Genomic DNA, 19,207 nt, shown 5'->3' with positions numbered 1-19,207 from the left:
AGAAGTTAGAGTTCCGGTATTCGCAGCCGTTTTTCTCTCTCTTGTTAGGCAGATGGGGAAGGCATAACGCGTCATTTACTAACCTATCGTCAACTTATCTAGGATGGCCAATGTACATATTAACCGTAGATAAGGAATAGAATTGTGTTGAGACCGATGGACGTCAACACACCTGGTTTCAACTGTCCGTGAGGCTTTTCTCTCTTATGTTAGGCAGACGGGGAAGGCATAACGCGTCATTTACTAACCTATCATCAACTTATCTAGGATGGCCAACGTACATATTAACCGTAGATAAGGAATAGAATTGTGTTGAGACCGATGGACGTCAACACACCTGGTTTCAACTTCTTCGGGTGAAATGACTAAAGATTGTAAGAGATCAACTTATAAAACATGGTCTATTTGTAAATGCCGTGATAATTAATGTCGCGCTTATCAAACAGCAATATAAAGACGGAAGAGAAATTGCGTAATGAACAACGCAACTTAGTCTTTTCGGCATCGGTAAAGCGATTGAGACGGCAGAGAAACAATTTCACGTGTTTGTTCTGCGCGAGATCCATTTTCTATTCTAAAATCTTGATGTTCTGTTACCGATTTTATCGTTATATATCTGTCCTTGGCATTGCTCAATATGTTTTTCACAATGCCTCGCAATATGTCGGCCAAATATGATTACCTGTCTTTACCAAATGCGGCAAACTTATTTTGATTTATCGTCGACTCGAATACCACCGGCACTCGACCAAACTTGTGTCAATCTTGGCAAATAGGATTGTCGACTTGAGTTAGAAAAATAAATTAATATTTTCATGAGTGCAAAATAAATGTCACAAAATGCATTGTTTTGCGATATAACTTTGTATTTTCGGAGAAGGCATGTCATATAAGTACGGTATTTTAAATAATGCGCAAATAATTAATATTTGATCTAAATTTATCGCAAATAATGTTATAACTTTTAGGCCGCGAAATGATTTAATGTAAAATGAAGCATGGAATTCGGAATATCGTCAATAAGTCGGCATCAATAATTATTATAAAATGCTAACTAAGTAGTAAAGTCGGATATTGTAAAAAACGGTGAAATAACAAGTCTTCGTCGCCAGGCAAGCGAAAGTATAATCAAACGAGAGAATACGCTTGTAGTTGATTAATAAATTAGCAACCCGGAATTTTTATTTAATAAGAAAGTCGTATTAATACGTTCATACGATTTTAAAAAAGTGAACTATCGTTTCTTAAATATATATTACCAGTGTTGGTAATGATAAAATTGATCGCATAAAATTTGGTGATATAGTGGATAAAAAAAATCAAAGCTAATACAAAAGATAAAAATCAGAATAAAATTATTTTGAATTCACTCCTTGATATTTGTCTTTAACATCTGTCGCCGGCGTGTAGTACTGCCGGGAATATGAAAACCAAACTTCGATGTCCCATTCGGAATAAAAGTGGATTAAATTGGTTGTTATGATAGGTTTAAATGTGTGAAAAAAATATCGCAATTACGGGGTCATTACGTAATCGATTTGGCCGTAATTACGGAATTGATTTTTGTCAATTACGTGCAAGCCTAGTCGAATCCATAGATTTTCTGGTATCGTATTGAAGATCGATTTATCTACATCTTTTACCGATACAATATTAATTTATGTTTCTACTAATTGCAGCATCCGTTATATAAGATCTACCCTAGGGTGGTCCAAGGTTGGCGTGACGCAAAAACTTTTGGCGAGGTCTCGCGGGCCCCAGTAGGAGAAAACCCAGAAGTGATAAAACATCGGGAGTTTACCCATTTGCTTCTTGAGAAATATGGTGATATTTATAGCAATTTTCTTCATGTTTGATTTTGTAATGTCCGCTGAACTTATATTTTTTCGTGGTAGAAATTACTTGGAAACACACCAGACCCCGTCATTGAACGTTGTTGGGGAAAGGTAAATATGTTTCCTATTTCTTGTTCACTTATTCTACACTTATTGTATGATGAATTCATAAATTTGACTAATTTCATTACTTTTAGCGTGATCAGGTCTAGTGGTATCGTCAAATAACAACCAAAATATATGTCTAAGATGAGACTCCGGACCCAGCTAAAAAAATGGATTGCGCGGCGCTAAGTCAGGTCTGCGTTTCGTCATTGCTGTCACATGGTCACGTCTCTAAAATTAAGAAGTTACTCAAGGCGAGCTTCATGTACGAAGTTTGGATGGAAGCGCGATTCATCTCATCAGCTTGGTCATGTCTGCACAAGACAATTTATTCTCCTCGTACCGACCACGGGAAGTCATTTCCATCCTGGTCTTGAGTCTTGACGTTTATAGATACAACATTGAAATTCCGTGATTTTATCAAATATCAATCCCGACATCGGGATTAGGAAAAAGGCCAAACACAGTTGGAATAGTTTAGAAATAACTCTGCCAATAAATACACTTATCTACCAATGGTTTAGTTTAGTACACGCTAAAATTGTTCTACGGGCGCAAGGAATGTGTGCTAGGGCCGCGGTTCGGACCACCCTGATCTACCCTATAAAGCTCGGTACAAGCAGTACTTAATCATATTCATGTAACCTCTATCCTGAAATCCCTATTAACATGCATTCTTAAATCATCATAGGTTGTTACTGTTCCATCCGAATGTTGGACAGGGTAAATATTGACGTTTTTACGTAAACTGCAAAGGCGCGTCTGACGCACTACACAATGGTATAATGTGAGTTTGTTGATTAATTAGGATAATTAGTAAATTGGAAGCGCAATAGTTGGATGTCTTGTCTCAGTCTAGCTCAGTATTCGGTGTGAACCAGTGTTTACAGGTTCTGTATTGTTGGTAGTACTCGTTATGTATCTGTTGGAAATAACAATGGGAATTGAGGTTCTCAAGTGTAATACAAATATAATTTGTGGCAGTATTACTGTCAAATTAGCACAATAACTACTGCTTTAATATTTTAGTCATAAAACTTGGATTTTAGTTACTTTAGTTTAGAGCATATTTCATTTGATTGTGTTACTTGGAAAGTCGAAACATTGGGTATATATATAATGTTAAATTTTGTTTGATTTTAATCTATATCGTGCTGATTGATTTGAAATATAGAGAGTTGTGATATTATGATACTGCAAAATTGTCTTGCCGTATGGAATATTTAGTTTAGGTTCATTGTTTTCAGCAGATGCCATGCTCCTGATTCTATTCCAAGTTCCCTCGTGTTGACTGTTTTGAACAAACTACACCGATTCTAAGTTGAATTTCATTGGGACAGTACATAAAGGCACAGGCAATATGCTGAAGAACTTTGCTTTCTAATATCAAACACTGGTACCTGATTCAGAAACAAATCGTTAACTTCGTGACAGGACTTGTTTATTTATTGGGGCGCGTTGTCAACAATCTCCAACTAATAATAATTAGCTACGAATGTAAATTTTCCTTTTTCTTTCGAATAGTCGGAAACATTTCTAGAATATTGAATCTGAAGAATATACTAACGTGCAAACAGAAGAATAAACAAGTGTTCAAGTATTCCAAATGGAATGAAACATTACTAATGTTTCTAGAGAAGGATCAAAAGCTTCCTTCATCACCCTTACGAAAGTCTACACAGAAAGCTAAACTCACATCTTCCATTAACCTTTTGATTTCTGGTTTTCTTATCTCTAAACTAAAGGTATTTGAGTTTCGAGTCAATTTCTCATGCTCCACATTTTAAGGAATGTTTGTAAATGATCGTTCTTCGCCTGAATCGCTTGTTATCTGAATAAAAAAACACAATTCCTGTTTTGTTAGAATCATTATGACGTCATACCAAACCTATGTCTTAGCAAACGCTAAAAATTGCGAAATTATAACCGCATATAGAATATATCTAAAAGAAAACGAAGAGGAATAAAAAAAAAAATAGTTTAGGCTGTCCAACCAACGCCCCATGCACGGGCCGCGTTCAGCCCGCACTTAAATGAGTTCATAAGCAAACATTTTTAAATGTTTAAATTTTAGTACCGTATTTTATATAGGCTAAACTTTAGCGGTTCCCAAACTATGGGTCGCGAACCACTGGTGGGTCGCAAAAGGAATCTTAGTTGGTCGTGAAAAGATGTAGAGAGCTTTGGTTAATCATACTGGTAATTAGGATCGGTGGGGACTCGAATACGTAAATCTTCAAAAAACAAAATAAATTAAATTGAATTTAAATTCGAATCTGTGATTGGTTCCTTTTTACGATCTTCTCAAAGGAACAAAAATTTGCTACACAAAGAATGACCACGTGGATTTTTTACACATAGCAGTTTTGTACACTGTACAGCACTTCTTACCGTGTTTCCCCGAAATTTAGACAGGATTTAGATTTATTTATTTTGAAGAATAACACTATGGTTTTTTTTTGGAAGAGGTCTTTTGTGTTCATTTATCAAAAATAAAATTACATTGTAGAAAATCACAAGATTTTTTTACTAAATATTATATAAAAACCGACATCCATAGTTTTTATTTGTATTTTCTATACAAAAATCAAGTGACAAATATCATAATTGTGATATCACACAATCTTTAATAGTGGTGTGATCTTCACCTTACTTCAGGTTAATGAACCTTTCTTCTCCCACACATTTTAAATATATTTTAAGGGTAGGGTCATTTTAAAATCATTTTAAAAATTCAAACTATTATCTTATTTTCAGGCCAGGTCTTCATTTCGAGGAAACACGGTAGTTTTGCGATGGTTAGCCATTGCTGTGTTCTGTATAATGTCCTAAAAAAACAAAATGAAATTAAATTAAAGTTAAGTGGGTCGCCATAAGCTTTGGTAATAAATAGTGGGTCCCAACTCTAAAAAGTTTGGTAACCACTGCCGCTAAAGTATGTTTCACGATTATGGCGTGATTATTTCGGCATTCCACATACAAATGTGGGTTCTTTTAATCACGCGTGTATCAAGTCTTGCGCTCTGGTGGATATCGATGTTTAATTTTTTTTTAATTTATTGCAGAACTGCGCGTTCTGTTTGACAAATTTGAAGACTACTGTGCAATCATTGGCGACGAGGCGCTGCGAAAAATTATAAAAATGATTTTGCAATTTCCATCTCCAAATCAACTTTATTTTAAATTTTTTCTTTCGATCTGGATTTGATCTTCCTTATCGCCACTGTAAAATTGAAAAGTTACCAATATCTTTGCTACTGGCCCCTGGATTCGTTGTATTTTTCTGTCGTGTCTATGTTTTTGCATTAAATAAAACTTATGAAATGTCGTCACTGCGGATCGGTAAAAATTTCCAATATTATTGACCTAATGTTACTTCATGAACTTGTATCAATGTTTTGAATTTCACAAAACGGCCTTCTGAAAAGTTAAAAATCATGCGAAATTGGGACACATTATGCTCATCAAGAAATTGAAACAATATCATATCCACTGGAAATAAATAAAAATATTATAACGCAAATATAACAGCCAATTCTATTCACAGGAAGTCATCCATCAATGAGGCGGAATCCTGATGCGGGGGGAGTAGCGTCAAAAACTAGTCCAATGTCCGAATTCTCTAAAAACTGAGGAATATTCATCCTTATATCGCAGTAATCTGTGGGAGTTTGCGCGGAATCAGCGTTAAGTAGAACGACCCTGGCAATTCTTCTTGGGATGCTTCGATATCATATGACAGAATATGCCAAATTTGTACAGGGAATATTTACATTCCACATCTTTGAATTGACGAGGAATTGAAATATTTTGAAAACTTATAGAATTACTCCACTTTGACCAACACTTCAGTCTCTCATTGTTGAATTTTTCATCCCAAGCATCAAGTATTGAACTTACAACAGTTCACTTATTCTACACTTATTGTATGATGAATTCATAAATTTGACTAATTTCATTACTTTTAGCGTGATCAGGTCTAGTGGTATCGTCAAATAACAACCAAAATATATGTCTAAGATGAGACTCCGGACCCAGCTAAAAAAAATGGATTGCGCGGCGCTAAGTCAGGTCTGCGTTTCGTCATTGCTGTCACATGGTCACGTCTCTAAAATTGAGAAGTTACTCAAGGCGAGCTTCATGTACGAAGTTTGGATGGAAGCGCGATTCATCTCATCAGCTTGGTCATGTCTGCACAAGACAATTTATTCTCCTCGTACCGACCACGGGAAGTCATTTCCATCCTGGTCTTGAGTCTTGACGTTTATAGATACAACATTGAAATTCCGTGATTTTATCAAATATCAATCCCGACATCGGAATTAGGAAAAAGGCCAAACACAGTTGGAATAGTTTAGAAATAACTCTGCCAATAAATACACTTATCTACCAATGGTTTAGTTTAGTACACGCTAAAATTGTTCTACGGGCGCAAGGAATGTGTGCTAGGACCGCGGTTCGGACCACCCTGATCTACCCTATAAAGCTCGGTACAAGCAGTACTTAATCATATTCATGTAACCTCTATCCTGAAATCCCTATTAACATGCATTCTTAAATCATCATAGGTTGTTACTGTTCCATCCGAATGTTGGACAGGGTAAATATTGACGTTTTTACGGAAACTGCAAAGGCGCGTCTGACGCACTACACAATGGTATGATGTGAGTTTGTTGATTAATTAGGATAATTAGTAAATTGGAAGCGCAATAGTTGGATGTCTTGTCTCAGTCTAGCTCAGTATTCGGTGTGAACCAGTGTTTACAGGTTCTGTATTGTTGGTAGTACTCGTTATGTATCTGTTGGAAATAACAATAAGAATTGAGGTTCTCAAGTGTAATACAAATATAATTTGTGGCAGTATTACTGTCAAATTAGCACAATAACTACTGCTTTAATATTTTAGTCATAAAACTTGGATTTTAGTTACTTTAGTTTAGAGCATATTTCATTTGATTGTGTTACTTGGAAAGTCGAAACATTGGGTATATATATAATGTTAAATTTTGTTTGATTTTAATCTATATCGTGCTGATTGATTTGAAATATAGAGAGTTGTGATATTATGATACTGCAAAATTGTCTTGCCGTATGGAATATTTAGTTTAGGTTCATTGTTTTCAGCAGATGCCATGCTCCTGATTCTATTCCAAGTTCCCTCGTGTTGACTGTTTTGAACAAACTACACCGATTCTAAGTTGAATTTCATTGGGACAGTACATTAAGGCACAGGCAATATGCTGAAGAACTTTGCTTTCTAATATCAAACACTGGTACCTGATTCAGAAACAAATCGTTAACTTCGTGACAGGACTTGTTTATTTATTGGGGCGCGTTGTCAACAATCTCCAACTAATAATAATTAGCTACGAATGTAAATTTTCCTTTTTCTTTCGAATAGTCGGAAACATTTCTAGAATATTGAATCTGAAGAATATACTAACGTGCAAACAGAAGAATAAACAAGTGTTCAAGTATTCCAAATGGAATGAAACATTACTAATGTTTCTAGAGAAGGATCAAAAGCTTCCTTCATCACCCTTACGAAAGTCTACACAGAAAGCTAAACTCACATCTTCCATTAACCTTTTGATTTCTGGTTTTCTTATCTCTAAACTAAAGGTATTTGAGTTTCGAGTCAATTTCTCATGCTCCACATTTTAAGGAATGTTTGTAAATGATCGTTCTTCGCCTGAATCGCTTGTTATCTGAATAAAAAAACACAATTCCTGTTTTGTTAGAATCATTATGACGTCATACCAAACCTATGTCTTAGCAAACGCTAAAAATTGCGAAATTATAACCGCATATAGAATATATCTAAAAGAAAACGAAGAGGAATAAAAAAAACATAGTTTAGGCTGTCCAACCAACGCCCCATGCACGGGCCGCGTTCAGCCCGCACTTAAATGAGTTCATAAGCAAACATTTTTAAATGTTTAAATTTTAGTACCGTATTTTATATAGGCTAAACTTTAGCGGTTCCCAAACTATGGGTCGCGAACCACTGGTGGGTCGCAAAAAGAATCTTAGTTGGTCGTGAAAAGATGTAGAGAGCTTTGGTTAATCATACTGGTAATTAGGATCGGTGGGGACTCGAATACGTAAATCTTCAAAAAACAAAATAAATTAAATTGAATTTAAATTCGAATCTGTGATTGGTTCCTTTTTACGATCTTCTCAAAGGAACAAAAATTTGCTACACAAAGAATGACCACGTGGATTTTTTACGCATAGCAGTTTTGTACACTGTACAGCACTTCTTACCGTGTTTCCCCGAAATTTAGACAGGATTTAGATTTATTTATTTTGAAGAATAACACTATGGTTTTTTTTTGGAAGAGGTCTTTTGTGTTCATTTATCAAAAATAAAATTACATTGTAGAAAATCACAAGATTTTTTTACTAAATATTATATAAAAACCGACATCCATAGTTTTTATTTGTATTTTCTATACAAAAATCAAGTGACAAATATCATAATTGTGATATCACACAATCTTTAATAGTGGTGTGATCTTCACCTTACTTCAGGTTAATGAACTTTTCTTCTCCCACACATTTTAAATATATTTTAAGGGTAGGGTCATTTTAAAATCATTTTAAAAATTCAAATTATTATCTTATTTTCAGGCCAGGTCTCCATTTCGAGGAAACACGGTAGTTTTGCGATGGTTAGCCATTGCTGTGTTCTGTATAATGTCCTAAAAAAACAAAATGAAATTAAATTAAAGTTAAGTGGGTCGCCATAAGCTTTGGTAATAAATAGTGGGTCCCAACTCTAAAAAGTTTGGTAACCACTGCCGCTAAAGTATGTTTCACGATTATGGCGTGATTATTTCGGCATTCCACATACAAATGTGGGTTCTTTTAATCACGCGTGTATCAAGTCTTGCGCTCTGGTGGATATCGATGTTTAATTTTTTTTAATTTATTGCAGAACTGCGCGTTCTGTTTGACAAATTTGAAGACTACTGTGCAATCATTGGCGACGAGGCGCTGCGAAAAATTATAGAAATGATTTTGCAATTTCCATCTCCAAATTAACTTTATTTTAAATTTTTTCTTTCGATCTGGATTTGATCTTCCTTATCGCCACTGTAAAATTGAAAACTTACCAATATCTTTGCTACTGGCCCCTGGATTCGTTGTATTTTTCTGTCGTGTCTATGTTTTTGCATTAAATAAAACTTATGAAATGTCGTCACTGCGGATCGGTAAAAATTTCCAATATTATTGACCTAATGCTACTTCATGAACTTGTATCAATGTTTCGAATTTCACAAAACGGCCTTCTGAAAAGTTAAAAATCATGCGAAATTGGGACACATTATGCTCATCAAGAAATTGAAACAATATCATATCCACTGGAAATAAATAAAAATATTATAACGCAAATATAACAGCCAATTCTATTCACAGAAAGTCATCCATCAATGAGGCGGAATCCTGATGCGGGGGGAGTAGCGTCAAAAACTAGTCCAATGTCCGAATTCTCTAAAAACTGAGGAATATTCATCCTTATATCGCAGTAATCTGTGGGAGTTTGCGCGGAATCAGCGTTAAGTAGAACGACCCTGGCAATTCTTCTTGGGATGCTTCGATATCATATGACAGAATATGCCAAATTTGTACAGGGAATATTTACATTCCACATCTTTGAATTGACGAGGAATTGAAATATTTTGAAAACTTATAGAATTACTCCACTTTGACCAACACTTCAGTCTCTCATTGTTGAATTTTTCATCCCAAGCATCAAGTATTGAACTTACAACAGTAAGGACTTTTCTATTTGTGACAAAACCTGTGAACTCCTGGTGTTCAAGTATGAAGCAATCTCTCTCGCTTCCACAGTTCAGCCCCAAGCACTTTTCACAGTAAGTCTCTCGATATCTAAATCAATTCTTGTGGCGAGACGATGAATGTATATCTCACGTGAAACTGATTTGGAATTCGAAACCCAATCTGTCGTCTTGAACCCGTTATTGTGTAACATTTCAATCACGTTCTTAGATGCTGATACCAATGAATCGAACTCTATTTCGAAGTAAGTAAATCAACGTAAAAGTGTATATCGATAATTGATAATGCGCTACTAGGAAATTTATGTCCGCTATCGTACGTATCTCCCGTTAAACAACAAAAATTCGCCACATAAGATGAATCAACAGCTACGAAAGCAAAACGAGGCAATAATTTATACGCACATGGCTGTTTCCAAGAAAAACAGTTATTTGTACAGTTAAAAATTGCAGATTTAATATCATTTTTCAAAAATAGAATAAATGAAGCATGGCTTTTATATTGACGTTTATAGCTGTCGGTCTTTCCAGAAAATGAAAAAGCACCCCGACGCGATTATTCATTGAATCGTTGTTTCTTTGTAGGACTTTTGAATCTCATACGAGCTGCGTGTTTGTTTAGTGACTTTTCGCAATTTCCATTCAACTCCATGAAACCGAATTCATCAGGACGGTCAAAACATTTAATTTTACTGTTCGTGAAAATATATTCTCGTCTATCTTCGAAGGACTTACTATGCGAAAAATTGTTTGCCGTGTCTACAGATTCGCTGGACCAATTTTATCCGATTTGTTCTTGTAGCATGGTATAATGGTCACGTATTCCGCAATGCATCAAATTTGAAATTGTCTTATTGTCAATACTTGTACGCAAATTTCCGATCAAGTCCAACCAAGAGGAGATTCAATTCCTATTGGTTCACGTTGTCGACCCACTCCATGCAAAAGCTGGAAGAACGCTATGAGATTATCTGCCGCGATTAAAATCATAGCTTGATTCGCTTCAATATCGGCCAACGGAATATCCTGCAAGTGAGGCATATATTGAACTTTTTTAAGCATTCTATCTGAATGTGGTCTTTGTGACTTGATCACAAACACGTTGTTTAACTCCAATATTCGTCGTAACCAGATTTCACCGACAATTTTACTACTTCTGTATCTTGTGAAACGCCTTTGTTACATAAAGTGTTAATGGTAACACGGGTACGATTTATATTTACGAAGGGGTACGAAGAATGTAAACCATTGCAGAAGCAACTACGTTTTTGTGGATGCTTGAACGTATGATTTAAAATCGGAGATTTTGCAGCTATTGAATTCCTGAGTCTTTGCTATCTACGACCTTTTAGAAACAGGCCCAAGCGATCGTCACTGGTTGGCCGAACTTATGTATCAATTTCCTCATCGCAAGGACAAAATTGCTTCCCATTGTACCTAAGCCGTCGACATGTCGTTTTGCTGACCCCGCCAAGGACGCAAATAAGCGAACAATACGTGAACCGTCGTCGCCAAGACAACTGTGTACTTTATCAAAAAATAAGCAAATTTACCGGACTAGTTTGGTTGCAAGTGAACAATCCACGCGTCAACTGCTTCTTGGATTGAACGGTTAAAGTTAATTTTGTAGAATGCTCGAAAGGAGACAAAAGTCTTCAATATATACAGTATGACGTATTGCATTACTGTTGAGTAATAACAAATAGTTGTGTTATTTTATAAACTTCCATATCTGCAGTGAACTGTAGGTTTACATAACATGATAACACAAGTACTCCATGACATACTAATGTTTCAAACCAGCACCTTTGTCGAACCCATTAAAACCCATGTTAAGAAACACTTCCTATAAACTGAGACTGGTTTACTTAGATACTCTGAGCCACTCTCATCAGGCAAGTTAACCGCGGAAGCAATATATCATTGAATAAACAAAGCACAGCGATAGCTGTTCCATGAACAGATATTTTGAGCATGTATTCAAATATTCAGTTATTCTAAATGAAATGAAATACTGTTAGAAAAGTTACAAAACAATCTAAACAGAAAGCTAAACTCACATCATCTGTTAACCTTTTGATTTCTGCTTATCTTCTCTGAAGGTATTTAAGTTGGTTTTTATACTCCACAATTTCCAAGTAATGTGCGTAAATGTGCGAACGTTGCCTGTATCGCTTGTTATCTAAATTGAAAGAACGAAATTTAAATGCTTTATTAGATTGATTATGACGTCATAAATCTGAATGAATGTGAATTAAAAACTAATAAAAGCCTAGCCCTGAACAATAAAAAAGTTGATTGTTGTAAACTGCTTGTCTGCGGATGTCTGACTTTGGTCAGACAAAAGGTTACAGAAATACGTTTGTGTAAGCGTGCAGCAGGACTCTCGAATTGCTCATTAAAAAAGAACTGTCGTTTCGTTGCTGTGCTATTGTCACTTTTCACAATCATAGATTTGCAACATGCAGAAATAAATAAACTACGTCATTGAAATATTGTAATAGAACGAATGAGCACAGAAGTGATGATAGCTGTAAACTCGAAGTAGGCAGTGATATATTTATAACTGTCGCCCACAACTTGAAGAACATACACCTTACATTTGAATAAAGCAACATAACGCTGGTCTACTCATTAATTTCCCTGTAACCAACGGTTGTGACTTTTCCCGGTTTCAAATCGACAGCGATGAGAAGCAACTAGGTAGAAGCAGATAGAAAAAGGTAGAGTATGCACAGCTCTTACATTTGCTAACTTTCTGAAGAATGGGTTAATACAAAAGGGAGATTAGAAGATCATTGAATGCGGACAACTAAGATTATGAAAGCCAAGCCAATGAGGGAGAAAAAGTGTACTCGCGTTTGCTGAATGCCTGTATAGCTAGAATTTTTAAGCAATTAAAAATGAAAAACGAGGAGATATGATTGGCAATTTTCCTAATACATGCCATAAGGCTTAAAGTAATTAAATTTAGTACAAAACCAATTTCGTTATATATATCTATATGCGGACGTTATGAAATTATTATCAAGTGGAATTCTCAACAGGTCGACACATCTCTATCCCAAAATGGTATACAGTGGCAATTTTCACCTCTTCTTTCTTTCTATTCATGAAAACGGAGTGGTGGAAAGATTGGTTCTTTGAGCTATGTTTAATGGCCAGTCTCTCAATGATTACTTATTATGGTCTCTTTAAACAGCAGTGGAATGAATTCTCAACGATAAACCACTCACACCGATAAGTGACGATCCGACAGACTTGAATGCCCTCACTCCCAGCTCAAATTTGATAAAAAGATTAGAACAGTAATTGCAACCTGATTTGTTCTCTCGAACAAATGAATACGGAAGAGGACACAGACATGTTCAGCGATTACTTGATTTATTTTGGCAGCGCTTGACAAAAAATATCTTCCCGAATTACAGTGACGACAGAAGTGACTCAATGTTCAACGCAACTTCCAAGTTGGTGAACTTGTGACCCTGATGATCAACAAGTTGTCAGAAAAGTGAAAGTGCGCATATCCAATTCTAATTATGTGCGAAGCTCTGTCTACTTGAAGCTCTTTGAGTACATTCACGCATAAAATAAACACGCATTGCACAATGCGGATCCAGGAATCTGCTTTGCAATTGTATATATATTTTATTATTGATGAGTTTTCCTATTTCGAATTCGACGTCATCATAAGATGTGTTTAGGGCTGATAAAAAAGTTTCTTTGAACAAAAGTGTACGGGATTGTTGGTGTACAGATTGCAGCATTGTTCAGTTGTTAGTTGTTGGTGCATAGATTGAAGACATTAATTTGGGCACCAAGGGACAGGACACGACTTTAGTTACCTTGTAACTCGGAGTCGTAGTGAGAAAACTTAGTTTACAGTACTTATCCCACATGCACAACTTTTACATTTGCTAAATTTCTGATGAATGGGCTAGTATGTAAGGTAGGTTTCAGTGGCGGCGCGTGGTCATTTTGACAACCGGGGCAAGCTACTGCGGGACCAAGTCACCCCCATCTACGGGGACAGGATGAGCGCTGTAAGTTCTCCCATCATTTTATGAGTATAAAAACCATTCCATCGGTAACAACCAATCGGCAAAAGCGACAATTTTTAACGATAAGAAAGTGTCTTTAAAACCGGTCCAAGTCCAGGGATTAATAAATATAGACATAGTTTATTTTGAAACCTCTTTCAAAAGGAAAGGCAATATTTACCCAGATAAATACAATGACATATTAACAGAAACTTCGGGAAAGCAGACAAAACCTAAAATAAGGTTTAAAACGTTACTATGGAGAAAGGAAAGTTAATGCAAAGATAAGGACATGCGTCGCTCACTCATAGATATATATGCTGCTAGACTTCTACTGCTTGAACATATATGCAACACGCCGCGGTTTCTTGGAAGCAAAATGCTCAATAACGCGCTGATTAAAGTCATGCATCCCAGAAATAACGTCTCTGTGAATGGATAAAACAGCCAAGGAATTTAATCTATCTTGCTTCATTGTGTTTCTGAGATACGTTTTAATACGCTTTAGCGTGCTGAATGTTCGCTCTGCGTCGACGGAAGAAATAGGCGTCGTCAAAATGATGTCCAGAAATTTTGCAGACGCCGCAAAGGTAGTTACTAGAGTGTTATCTATGAGGAACCCATAGAGCGCGCAAGTTGATGTGATGTTCAAAAAAGTTTGATTGGTGTATATACATCGCAATTCATTTTCCAATTTACCCACGTTTATCATGGGGTAAAATTTGGAGACAGTAGCCAACAAATGGATGGGAAATTGACGTGCAAATTTTGAAAATTTTTTGGGGTTCATCAAAGAGAACGCGGCAAGGTGTTCAGTGCGCAGACGATCGCCTATTTCAGGGCTACTCAACTATTTTTACCGGAGATCCGCATACAAAATTTCAAAAATATTTGGATCCGGTCTTTCCAAAAATTATATTTCGGCATCCTTAAACACGCACTTCCTCGGCCGACTAATGATTATCAGCTAATCAAGATTGTTATTTTGGCGTTATAGTTCTTTTCATTTATATTTAAATCTATACAAATGATTTATAAAAGAAAACTTTAAAAGTGTGGCTAATGATCCAAAATAAAGAATTAGATGCGGTCCAAATCGAATACCCAAAAGGTCCGGATTCGGACCGCCGTCCGCCAGTTGAGTAGCCCTGGCCTATTTGATTCACCAGAATGTCACAGCATTCCTTTGCAGACAAAATCAAACGCTGCGTTGTTTGCCCGCGGCGTAAAGAAGCACTCCATGTGTCGTCGTATTTTATTGTTTCCCGGATACGAGATACAGCATCGCAGAAGTCTGAAATACACGATTGCACAGACGCTCCATCCATTAGCCTGGACTGCAATGCGCCGTATAATACATCCACGTGATAGAATATTGTGGAGAAAAAGGCGAGAAAAAAAGAAAACTCACCATCTTGTAGCAGACGCTTTAGACCTGCCGCCTCCCTCACAGAGCGTTCGTCCCAAACCGGAGAGCTCTGAATGCCATTGAAACACTCAATGAGCTCAGAACTAATTTCGGACACGCCCTGCACCACGCGTGATTGGAAGTTCCAACGTGTTGGTGCACAAGCTGGGAGACGGCGGCTACATATCTGGCGAAGGAGGTCAGAGCGCTTCGGCGAAACGGAAAAAAATGAAGAAAATCCCGAAACATTTGCAAAAAATATACGGACGAGAGGGGTATCAAGACACATATTTTTAGTAACGAGGTTAAATTGGTGTGCATAATAATGTAAAAAATGCGCATGAGGAAAATCTTCTTTTATATAAACTTGAACACCATGTTTCGACCCACTCATGACTGCCGCGCCGTCATAAGTTTGAGCTATCAATTTTGACTTCGCGTTGTAAGGCTGTAACACTTCTTTCAGTACAGCCGATATCCCGCAAGCCGTGCGATCAACGATTGGTACAAAGCTGTGAAATCTCTCGGTAGGTTTACCATCTTTCACAAACCGAAAAATCACAGCCAGTTGGGAAACGCACGTGATGTCAGTTGTCTCGTCAGACTGAATCGAAAGGAACTGGCAATTCTCAATTTCCAGAGCCAAATGTTGTAAATAAATTTTATACATTGAGTCGAGCAAATCATTTTGGATATCCTTAGATGTCCCTTTCGAAACAGTTGCGGCATCAAGATGATCTCTCAATACTGTATCTAGGGATGCGGTGTATTCCACCATATCCAAAAATACCCCTCTATTAGAAGAGCCAGCCCGTTCATCGTGCCCACGGAGGGACAGCTCGTGACAACCAATGAACTTCAAAACATCTATCAATCGACCGAGAACATGGCGGTTTTTCTCGACGTTTTGGTTGTGCCGACGAATAGAAACCGCGCGTCCTTCATCCAACTGTGCTGCAATATTAACATTTCCGAATGTTCGGTATTTTACTGCATTGTCCAGATGCTCCATAGAAGATTGATGATCCCTGGCACGCTCGGAAAGATGTTTAAGATCTCTAAAACCAAATTTACACCAACGTGAGTCACGGGCGGTAGCAAAAAGTAGGCAATAAAAACAAAAAAGTGCATTTTTGTCCTCGCTGTAACACAACCATTCGTGTTTTTTATACCAAGTTTCTGCGCAGAATGTACGCCGACGCTTTCCTCCGTCATGGGATTGTTCCAGTGAACAATTTTTTGGTTGATAAGGCCCAAGACGTTGTACCTCTAATTTTTGTTCCAGCGGCAGCTGCGAAAACGGAGTGCGAAGTAGTGCACCAACCTTATTCATTATGAGGTCTAAGGCTAAGAAATGCGAAGCCGGAAAGAAGTGAGGAGCTCAAAAGGAGTATGGAAAATCGAAAGCAAATGGACTAAAGGTCTCTAACTGATTCAAATAGCGAAACAAGCGACAAAAACGAAGGCGAGGAAACTATCAACTCTTCAAGCAACCAACGAACGAGAAGGAATGCGTGAATATGTCAACACGTTGTTGTAAGAAACGTCGGCATTGTGTCGTCAGAATTTAGGGGCTAGCCCCGATCGGCCCCGATGATTTAGTAAAAGAAACAGAAAACAAACGCGGCGAGTGGAAGATAAAAGAGAGAATACGATATACAATGAGCAACCGGGGCAAAATCGGCGTCGCCCCGTCGACGTTCGGCGAAGGCTTTGCGAGCGAAAAATGAACCATGTCGGGAGAATATGGCTAGTGTAGACAGTCTGTGCAACCGATATTGAGGTATTTTTCGAATATTTTTTATTATACCGAAAAAACAACCGGGGCATTGCCACAGAGCAAGTATATAACAAGTCAAACTTATATATTTTATTATCCACAGAAAATTTTTAATTCGCATTCCTGAATGCCTGTACAATTAGAATTTTTCACAGTATAAAAAATAAGTAGCAGGGAGATATGATTGACAATTTTCCAAATACATGATATGTGGCTCAAACTAATTACATTTAATTCAAAATCAACTCCGTGATGCATATATAGACGTTGTGAAATTATTACTCGTCTTAGTGATTGGGATGGAGCGAGATTCGAATCTAAAGATTTTTGCGAATCGTATTGAAAATCTATTTCTATACATGTTTTACCGAAGCAATATTCATTTGTGTTCCGACTAATTGCAGTATCCGTTACATACTATCTACCTCAAGATGGTCCAAGGTTGAAGGTAGTCGGGCCGCAAAAACTTCTGGCGATGTAGCAGAAAACTGGGCTGAGCCGCAGTAACAGAAAACCAGCAGAAAGTGGTGAAAACATCGCGAGTTTACCATTTGCTTCTTGAAAAATACCGTGGTAATTTTGGTAACTTTTCTCAGAGATGGTTTTGTGATGTCGCTCAAAAATATATTCTTCCGTGGTAGATATTACCTAGAAACACACCAGACACTGTGGTTGAACGTTGTTGTGGGAAAGAAAATATGTTTCCTTTTCTTTGGCCTATTTTTTACAGTTATTGTATGAAGAATTCATATATTTGACTAATTTCACTACTTTTAGAGTGACCAGGGGCCCCATTCACAAAGCTTCGTTACCGCTTAACGTGTTAGTTAAGCACCGACTTTCTCGTGAAAAGCAAAAATGGTATTCACAGAGCTTCGTAAATATTCGAGAGAAATTATTCGAGAGAGTTTTTTTGGCGCCAAATGAGACGTCTCGTAAAGTGCCTTCTTCTCACATTTTATCGAGAATCGGTATTCACGAAAGTTTTTTAACCGCTGAAGAGCTCGCTAGCTAACGAGAACAATCTTCGCCTCGTTAACAGTTCGGATTGCTCTCAGCAGTGATTCAAATTAAAATAGGCTCGTTGGGACGTTAGCATACTTTGTAAAAATTGGCATAGTATCAAGGGGCCTTACTCAGGTAAGCGTGTATGTAGTCTAGTGCCGTTAACTTAGCTGTGGAATATCTGCCGCATTTACAGATTAAACTAGGGTTGAGATTCAGAGATTGTTCAGTTGTTGAAGTCATTGTTTTTTGTTTATTCTAGCATTGGCCTACAGTATTATGAACACAGATTCACAAATGGCTACCTATATTGAAGCTTGCAGAAGAAAAGTCCAACAATCTCTCCATGTCGTATCCGAAAGAAAAAAATTAGCTAGATGCAAATGAAAGGACCTTAATAGAGGACTATAGACTCAATGAAAAATTAAAAATATGGAATCTTAACAAGCTTTGGCAACTCACTGATTTTATTGTCTGTTACACAAATAGTTCACAATATGTAATTTGTTTTGTGGCAATAAATCTCTCTCTGTGTAACTTCAGCATTTATTCCATGTAGCCTATCCGTCAGTCTATAGATTACGCCACTGCTATATGAACAAAATTTCAAAACGCAGGCTGCAAAGGTGAAGCAGAGAAAGCCGATAGGTTACCGCGAAGGCGAAAGACGCTCGACCGTAAGCGGCGACAACTGATACGGCTGAGTGATCAGTCAGTGCATTTTGTTCAACTGCGACCGTGCGTAAGATTTCGAGAGAATGCTAGTGACCGTGCGTCAAGTGCTTACGAGGTCTTTGGTGAATCGCATTTAACGAGATTTCGCTATCACGATTCTGAGAGACACAGTTACGAGATCGTAAACCCGGCTTTTTACGAAGTTTAGCGAATGGCGCCCCAGGTCTGGTAGTATTGTCCTTAAACAACCGAAATTACGTCTAGGTTGGGACTCTTGACCCAGCTACATACTAGATCGCTTGGGGCTCAAGTCTGCTCTGTTGTTCATCAATGCTGTTACATGGCCAATGCTTGAAAATAAAAAAGTGTTTTAACTAAAATAAAGGCACAAAATCACAAATTAAAAAAATGTACGAAATTTAGATGAAAGCGCGACTCATCTCATCGGCTTGGTCCTGTCTGCACAAGACAATCATTTCTCTTCGTACCGATCACGGGAAGTCATTTCCATATTTGCACAGTCTTGACGTTTATGGATACAACATTGAAATTCC

The 19,207-nt window shown here is 37.2% G+C and overlaps 1 long non-coding RNA gene across 1 annotated transcript; it reads left to right on the top strand.

The window, feature by feature from the left end:
* The first annotated feature begins 17,759 nt into the window (after nucleotides 1-17,759).
* On the top strand, nucleotides 17,760-18,515 carry LOC120337284 (uncharacterized). The gene is made up of 2 exons (XR_013475131.1): nucleotides 17,760-18,113; nucleotides 18,241-18,515. It is a non-coding gene; the product is annotated as an uncharacterized LOC120337284 (long non-coding RNA).
* Nucleotides 18,516-19,207: the final 692 nt, after the last annotated feature.

This window comes from Styela clava, chromosome 4 (genome assembly GCF_964204865.1).
Source record: "Styela clava chromosome 4, kaStyClav1.hap1.2, whole genome shotgun sequence".
Classification (NCBI taxonomy): Eukaryota; Metazoa; Chordata; class Ascidiacea; order Stolidobranchia; family Styelidae; genus Styela; species Styela clava.
Note: the sequence above shows the minus strand (reverse complement) of the source record. Positions and strands in the feature narration are given on the sequence as shown.